Source organism: Pristiophorus japonicus, chromosome 5, assembly GCF_044704955.1.
Source record: "Pristiophorus japonicus isolate sPriJap1 chromosome 5, sPriJap1.hap1, whole genome shotgun sequence".
NCBI lineage: Eukaryota > Metazoa > Chordata > Chondrichthyes > Pristiophoridae > Pristiophorus > Pristiophorus japonicus.
Genome location: NC_091981.1, coordinates 178,218,267 through 178,227,453, shown reverse-complemented (window position 1 = coordinate 178,227,453; position 9,187 = coordinate 178,218,267).

Below are 9,187 nucleotides of genomic sequence, written 5' to 3'. Positions count from 1 at the left end.
TATATAGGGTATTGGTGAGGCTGCACCTGGAGTACTGCGTGTAGTTTTGGTCACCTTACTTAAGGAAGGATATACTAGCTTTGGAGGGGGTACAGAGACGATTCACTAGGCTGATTCCGGAGATGAGGGGGTTACCTTATGATGATAGATTGAGTAGACTGGGTCTTTACTCATTGGAGTTCAGAAGGATGAGGGGTGATCTTATAGAAACATTTAAGATAATGAAAGGGATAGACAAGATAGAGGCAGAGAGGTTGTTTCCACTGGTCGGGGAGACCAGAACTAGGGGTCACAGCCTCAAAATACGGGGAAGCCAATTTAAAACCGAGTTGAGAGGGAATTTCTTCTCCCAGAGGGTTGTGAATCTATGGAATTCTCTGCCCAAGGAAGCAGTTGAAGCTAGCTCATTGAATGTATTCAAATCACAGATATATAGATTTTTAACCAATAAGGGAATTAAGGGTTACGGGGAGCGGGTGGGTAAGTGGAGCTGAGTCCACGGCCAGATCAGCAATGTTCTTGTTGAATGGCGGAGCAGGCTTGAGGGGTTAGATGGCCTACTCCTGTTCCTAATTCTTATGTTCTTATGTTCTTATGTTCTTAACGACTAGGAAGAAGGGACTGAGTGTAACGTAGCCAAGTTTGCTGACGTTACAAAGATGGGAGGAAAAGCAATGTGTGAGGAGGACACAAAAAATCTGTAAAAAGACATAGACAGGCTAAGTGAGTGGGCAAAAATTTGGCTGATGGAGTATAATGTTGGAAAGTGTGAGGTCTTTGGCAGAAAAAATCACAGAGCAAGTTATTATTTAAAAGGAGAAAGATTGCAAAGTGCTGCAGTACAGCGGGACCTGGGGGTACTTGTGCATGAAACACAAAAGTTTAGTATGCAGGTACAGTAAGTGATCAGGAAGGCCAATGGTATCTTGGCCTTTATTGCAAAGGGGAAAAACCAGGGAAGTCTTGCTACAGCTATACAGAGTATTGGTGAGGCCACACCTGGAATACTGCGCGCAGTTTTAATTTCCATATTTACAAAAGGATATATTGCTTTGGAGGCAGTTCAGAGAAGGTTCACTAGGTTGATTCCGGAGATGAGGGTGTTAACTTATGAGAAAAGATTGAGTAGGTTAGACCTCTACTCATTGAAATTCAGAAGAATAAGAGGTGATCTTATCGAAACGTACAAGATTATGATGGGGCTTGACGAGGTGGATGCAGAGAGGATGTTTCCACTGATGGGGGAGACTAGAACTAGAGGGCATAATCTTAAAATAAAGGGCCGCCCATTTAAAACTGAGATGAGGAGAAATTTCTTCTGTCAAAGGGTTGTAAATCTGTGAAATTCGCTGCCTCAGAGAGCTGTGGAAGCTGGGACACTGAATAAATTTAAGACAGAAATAGACAGTTTCTTAAATGATAAGGAGATAAGGGGTTATGGGCTGCGGACGGGGAAGTGAAGCTGAGTGTCCATGATCAGATCAGCCGTAGAAACATAGAAACACATAAAATAGGTGCAGGAGTAGGCCATTCGGCCCTTCGAGCTTGCACCACCATTCAATAAGATCATGGCTGATCATTCACCTCAGTACCCCTTTCCTGCTTTCTCTCCATACCCCTTGATCCCTTTAGCCATAAGGGCCATATCTAACTCCCTCTTGAATATATCCAATGAACTGGCATCAACAACTCTCTGCGGTCGGGAATTCCACAGGCTAGCAACTCTCTGAGTAAAGGAGTTTCTCCTCATCTCAGTCACAGATGGCTTACCCCTTATCCTTAGACTGTGTCCCCTGGTTCTGGACTTCCCCAACATCAGGAACATTCTTCCTGCATCTAACCTGTCCAGTCCTGTCAGAATTTTATATGTTTCTATGAGATCCCCTCTCATCCTTCTAAACTCCAGTGAATACAAGCCGAGTCAATCCAGTCTCTCCTCATATGTCAGTCCTGCCATCCCGGGAATCAGTCTGGTGAACATTCGCTGCATTCCCTCAATAGCAAGAACATCCTTCCTCAGATTAGGAGACCAAAACTGAACACAATGTTCCAGGTGAGGCCTCACCAAGGCCCTGTACAACTGCAATAAGACCTCTCTGCTCCTATACTCAAATCCACTAGCTATGAAGGCCAACATACCATTTGCCTTCTTCACCACCTGCTGTAACTGCATGCCAACTTTCAATGACTGATGTACCATGACACCCAGGTCTCGTTGCACCTCCCCTTTTACTAATCTATCACCATTCAGATAATAATCTGCCTTCGTGTTTTTGCCACCAAAGTTGACAACCTCACATTTATCCACATTATACTGCATCTGCCATGCATTTGTCCACTCACCTAACCTGTCCAAGTCATCCTGCAGCCTCTTAGCATCCTCCTCACTGCTCACACCGCCACCCAGCTTAGTGTCATCTGCAAATTTGGAGATATTACACTCAAATCCTTCAACTAAATTATTAATGTATATTGTAACTAGCTGGGGTCCCAGCACTGAGCCCTGCGGCACCCCACTAGTCACTGCCTGCCATTCTGAAAAGGACCATTTATCCTGACTCTCTGCTTCCTGTCTGCCAACCAGTTCTCTATCCACGTCAGTACATTACCCCCAATACCATGTGCTTTAATTTTGCACACCAATCTCTTGTGTGGGACCTTATCAAAAGCCTTTTGAAAGTCCAAATACACCACATCCACTGGTTCGCCCTTGTCCACTCTACTAGCTACATCCTCAAAAAATTCCAGAAGATTTGTCAAGCATGATTTCCCTTTCATAAATCCATGTTGACTTGGACCGATCCTGTCACTGCTTTCCAAATGCGCTGCTATTTCATCTTTAATAATTGATTCCACAATTTTCCCCACTACTGATGTCAGGCTAACCGGTCTATAATTACCCATTTTCTCTCTCCCTCCTTTTTAAAAAGTGGTGTTACAGTAGCTACCCTCCAGTCCATAGGAACTGATCCAGAATCGAAAAAATGTTGGAAAATGATCACCAATGCATCCATTATTTCTAGGGCCACTTCCTTAAGTACTCTGGGATGCAGACTATCAGGCCCCCGGGATTTATTGGCCTTCAATGCCATCAAGTTCCCTAACACAATTTCCCTCCTAATAAGGATTTCCTTTCGTTCCTTCTTCTCACTAGACCTTCGGTCCCCTAGTATTTCCAGAAAGTTATTTGTGTCTTCCTTCGTGAAGACAGAACCAAAGTATTTGTTCAATTGGTCTGCCATTTCTTTGTTCCCCATTATAAATTCACCTGAATCTGACTGCAAGGGTCCTATGTTTGTCTTCACTAATCTTTTTCTCTTCCCATATCTATGGAAGCTTTTGCAGTCAGTTTTTATATTTCCTGCAAGCTTACTCTCATACTCTATTTTCCCCCTCCTAATTAAACCCTTTGTCCTCCTCTGTTGAATTCTAAATTTCTCCCAGTCCTCAGGTTTGCTGCTTTTTCTGGCCAATTTATATGCCTCTTCCTTGGATTTAACACTATCCTTAATTTCCCTTGTTAGCCACGGTTGAGCCACCTTCCCCATTTTATTTTTACTCCAGACTGGGATGTACAATTGTTGAAGTTCATCCATGCGATCTTTAAATGTTTGCCATTGCCTATCCACCGTCAACCCTTTAAGTATCACTCGTCAGTCTATTCTAGCCAATTCACGCCTCAAACCATCGAAGTTACCTTTCCTTAAGTTCAAGACCCTAGTCTCTGAATTAACTGTGTCACTTTCCACCTTAATAAAGAATTCTACCATGTTATGGTCTTGATCTTATTGAATGGCGGAGCAGGCTCGAGGGGCCGTATGGCCTACACATGTTCCTATTTCTTATGTTTTATGTTCTTATAATGCACTCCATTTCCTCTGTGGGGCGTGAGCAGGGCGGAAGCACAGGGAGAGGCACACAGCGCTACACACTGGGACGCATAATGCTGCTGCGTAGAAGGGGCCTTCCCCACCATTAAAGGGGAGGGCCCAGCTGCAGACTCTGCAGGTCCCTATGTGGACCACCGGGGAGCGGGGTGTCTTGCAATCAGCAGTGTGCTGAGCTGCCAGATCACGACAAGGACCCTGCGTTAAAGGATACAATGATCCGCGACCAGTAAGTCGGCTATTTTTTTTTCTGTGCACGCCACCTCCCCTGTAACTAGCGCCCCGTGAGCAGTCTGCTGTCTCGGGGTACGCATCCCCTGAAGCTGTCATCGCCCAGCGCACCTTCAGGAGGCACTCCCGAATTTTTGCTCTGGGGTGAAAACAGGTTGCTGCGAATGATGATGACGTCATCATCATCAGTGGAGCAGGGCACGACCGGTTACCACCGCCGCTAAACTCCCACGAAATTTAGTGCGAGTCGTTCGGGGCACCGCGCCCGAGTGAAAAGTCATTTGCGTCCTGTTAGTGCCCCCAGGGGCAATTGACCCCAATTTCTCCCCCAGAATCTCCATGTACAAAAGCCACGTTCAGATTCTCTAATAACTTCTGCTCTTTTGATATGATTGTACTGCACATTTCTAATAATCATTTCCAGCAGTTTGCCTATAGCAAACTAACTGGTCTGTAGTTCCCCGGTTGTGACTTGCTTCCCTCCTTAAATGTGGGCACCACATGGGCCTCCCTCCAGTCCATAGGATTAGCTCCAGTCCTCAATGAACTGCTAAATATGTGAGCCAGCAACTGTCAAACCACAGTCCCCATTTCTTTAATACTCTGCGATGAACAGTACCAGGGACAGCAGCCAGATCTTCCTTATGGGCCCTAATACTAGCCAGGGCTAACTCTGTATTGACTGCCTTGGATTTAGTTTTAGCACTGCATCTATCTGTCAGTTCAGGCAATGCAGAATCATCTTCACCAATCAAAACAGAGGCAAAGATCAGCACCTCAGCCATCTCTTGGTTGTCTTTCCATTCAATTTGGAATCCCTCTTTGTTGTGAGGTGCTTGGCCTCCTCTCTATATCCCTGCTCCCATGTGACCCAAATGATTGTTGTTTAGGGAATTGCATCAGTAAAGTGGTAGGCTGTTGTGAGAAAGGTATTCAACTAGATGGGACAGGTAGAATCAGTCTGACCAATAGACCAATGCGATGTTATATGCTATCTCCCTCTTCTCCCTCTAACTATAGATCTTTAAGCTATAGTTAGAACAATTTAACAATAATACTATGGCACCAATACTTATGGGGAGATGGAGAGGGTGCAGGCAAGGCTGGGGATGGAGAGGTCCCACCGAGGGCTGTGGGAGGAGCCTGGAGATCGGGGCGAGGCAATTGGCCTGCGATTGGGAGGGGGGAAGCAAGGCCTGTGATTGTGGGGGGGGGGGGGGGCTGCGATTGTGGGAGTCGAGGAAGTCTGCGATTAGGAGGGGGGCAGGTCTGCGATTGGGAGGGGTGTAAACCTGCGATTGGGAGAGGGTGACGAGTTGCAATTGGGATGGGGGGAGGCCTACGATTGTGAGGGGGGTGTAAGCCTGCGATTGGGAGGAGTGACAGCCTGTAATTGGGAGAGGGGTGTAAGCCTGTGATTGCGAGGGGGCTGTAATCCTGCGATTAGGAGGGGGGTGTAATCCTGCGATTGTGAAGGGGGTGTAATCCTGCGATTGTGAAGGGGGTGTAATCCTGCGATTGGGAGGGGGTTGTAATCCTGCGATTGGGAGGGGGTTGTAATCCTGCGATTGGGAGGGGGTTGTAATCCTGTGATTGGGAGGGGGGGGGGTGTAATCCTGTGATTGGGAGGGGGGTGTAATCCTGTGATTGGGAGGGGGGGGGTGTAATCCTGTGATTGGGAGGGGGGTGTAATCCTATGATTGGGAGGGGGGTGTAAGCCTGTGATTGGGAGGGGGGTGTAATCCTGTGATTGGGAGGGGGGGGGTGTAATCCTGTGATTGGGAGGGGGGTGTAATCCTATGATTGGGAGGGGGGTGTAATCCTGTGATTGTGAAGGGGGTGTAATCCTGTGATTGTGAAGGGGGTGTAATCCTGTGATTGGGAGGGGGGTGTAAGCCTGTGATTGGGAGGGGGGTGTAATCCTGCGAATGGGAGGGGGGTGTAATCCTGCGATTGTGAAGGGGGTGCAATCCTGCGATTGGGAGGGTGTTGTAATCCTGCGATTGGGAGGGGGTTGTAATCCTGCGATTGGGAGGGGGTTGTAATCCTGCGATTGGGAGGGGGTTGTAATCCTGTGATTGGGAGGAGGGGGTGTAATCCTGTGATTGGGAGGGGGGTGTAATCCTATGATTGGGAGGGGGGTGTAATCCTGTGATTGGGAGGGGGGTGCAAGCCTGTGATTAGGAGTGGGGTGTAATCCTGCGAATGGGAGGGGGGTGTAATCCTGCAAATGGGAGGGGGGTGTAAGCCTGTGATTAGGAGTGGGGTGTAATCCTGCGAATGGGAGGGGGGTGTAATCCTGCAAATGGGAGGGGGGTGTAATCCTATGATTGGGAGGCGGGTGTAATCCTGTGATTGGGAAGGGGGGTGTAATCCTATGATTGGGAGGGGGGTGTAATCCTGTGATTTGGAGGGGGTTGTAATCCTGTGATTGGGAGGGGGTTGTAATTCTGTGATTGGGAGGGGGGTGTAATCCTGTGATTGGGAGGGGGTTGTAATCCTGTGATTGGGAGGGGGGTGTAATCCTATGATTGGGAGTGGGGTGTAATCCTGTGATTGGGAGGGTGGTGTAATCCTATGATTGGGAGGGGGGTGTAATCCTGTGATTGGGAGGGGGGTGTAATCCTGTGATTGGGAGGGGGGTGTAATCCTGTGATTGGGAGGGGGGTGTAATCCTGTGATTGGGAGGGGGGTGTAATCCTATGATTGGGAGTGGGGCGTAATCCTGTGATTGGGAGGGTGGTGTAATCCTATGATTGGGAGGGGGGTGTAATCCTGTGATTGGGAGGGGGGTGTAATCCTATGATTGGGAGGGGGTGTAATCCTGTGATTGGGAGGGGGGTGTAATCCTGTGATTGGGAGGGGGGTGTAATCCTGTGATTGGGAGGGGGGTGTAATCCTGTGATTGGGAGGGGGGTGTAATCCTATGATTGGGAGTGGGGCGTAATCCTGTGATTGGGAGGGGAGGGGGATGTAATCCTGTGATTGGGAAGGGGTTGTAATCCAATGATTGGGAGGGGGGTGTAATCCTGCAATTGCACGGGGGAGAGGCTTGCGATCAAGGCTGGCGGGCGGAGGCCTGTGGCTTCTTTGAGGGTCCTGGATGGAAGCACTTTGGCTCCTCCTGGCCCACAAGGAGTGCCGAATCAACCACTTACATTGGAGAGTCGGCAACTCCTGCCTCCATTTCACGGGATTCCCTACGCTGGGAAACCTGTGCAGCAGCAGTGAATTTTAAATTGGGCTCCCAATTGCACTGTAGGAGCCTGATTTAAATATGTTAATGAAGCATCCCACCTCTCCATGGTAGGACATCATTCGCCCTGATATCCGTCGCCGATAAAATAGCTGTGGGCGCATGTGTGGCGGGTCGCGCGCATTCCACTTTTTAACCTCACCTGACCCCGTCTTTGGGGGTTAATATCAAGGCCAATGATTCTGATGCTTTCTTCACACGTTCAATCCTAGAGTGGCTGGTTCTAGAGCTTGCCAGTTTCTGAGGATGCTTCTTCATTCTGAAACAGATAGCTTGGTTTTCCTGCTTTAGGGAGAAAGCCTCTCACCTGCTTAAATTTGACCACAGACTGCTACACTATCCAGAATAATGGATTCTCCCCATCTCCTGGCTGAACAGCAGCTTCAGGAAGCTCAATGGTTATAATATGCTGAGATCAAACAGAGAAAAATCCAGAAAACTACTAAGTAAAACAGGAAGGGTGGGCAAGTGAACATTTGTTACTGGTGTTACTATGTGTGATGATCTCTAATTCCCTTTGTCTCTTTCGGTGCCCTTTCATTTAGCAGCTTTCCAAGCTCATATAGTAAAGCTTATCTAAATCTTCATGTGACTGCAATCTGAACAAATGGCAGATTGTGATGAAATGTTTGCTTGAGGGATTAGTTTCAATGAAAGTGCTGGATGGTTATCGATCTGTATGATGTTGCCTTATTCTGTAGCCAGTTAAAGGTGGGGCCTAAGATGGAGCAGTCAGATTGGTCAAACACTGAATCTAATAGTGGTCTGTACACAGCTTGTGGATTTAAGCACAATAAATGAGACTGACCACTCATCATATGAATTCAATCTCTGCAATTCATGAGTTCAATTCAGACTGTAAGATTACTGTGAAGACAAGCAGAGGTGGCTTGCAGTTATCCATGGACCCCAACATTAACAGATGTTTTTACAGATAAAGAACTGTTGCTAAACATTTCAATTAAATTTAATATTGTAACTTTTTCCTACTATAGTGTGTTCTCTAGTCAAATTGATCATCGCCAGATTCTGGCAATAATTTACTGTTATTCAATAGCTTCCTCTTACTGCATTGTCCTTTCAATATCAGTGGTTTTCTCTTGAAGAATTGATGGGTATGACTTCACTATAAAGCAAAACCAGGCTCTTGTCAACTTTTATTTAATACAAAGGATGCTCATGAATAGCTGGTTTCAAGCAGTTCATTGTTATTCACTTTTTATTTAATCTCCATGAGAAACCCTTATTTTAAAGTGAATGATTTCTTCTAACTAAGACCAGTCATTTGCTACAGTGGCACGATCTTTAAAAGCCTTTCATCGCCAAGTGAGGATGTCACACTGATAACACAGGAGAAAATACACAGGCAAACACGAAACATCACCATGTAAGGGCTTTTAAAATGAAGTTCAATTAGAAAAAGTCATTTATGTTTTTGCTTGTTATTCATCATCATCGGAATCGAGGAAGACTTGCTTCCACTCTTAGAATGTGTCCCTAAGTGGCTGAACAGTCCAATACGATAGCCAAGTCCCTGCCACAGGTGGGACAGACAGCCATTGAGCGTAAGGGAGACTCGAGGCGCTCAGCGCCCTCCTGGATGCACTTCTTCCACTCAGGGCGATCTTTGGCCAGGGATACCCTGGTGTCGGTGGGGATGTTGCACTTTATCAGGGAGGCTTTGAGGGTGTCCTTGTAACGTTTCTTCTGTCCACCTTTGGCTCGTTTGCCGTGAAGGAGTTCCGAGTAGAGCGCTTGCTTTGAGAGTCTCGTGTCTGGCATGCGGACAATGTGGCCTGCCCAGTGGAGCTGA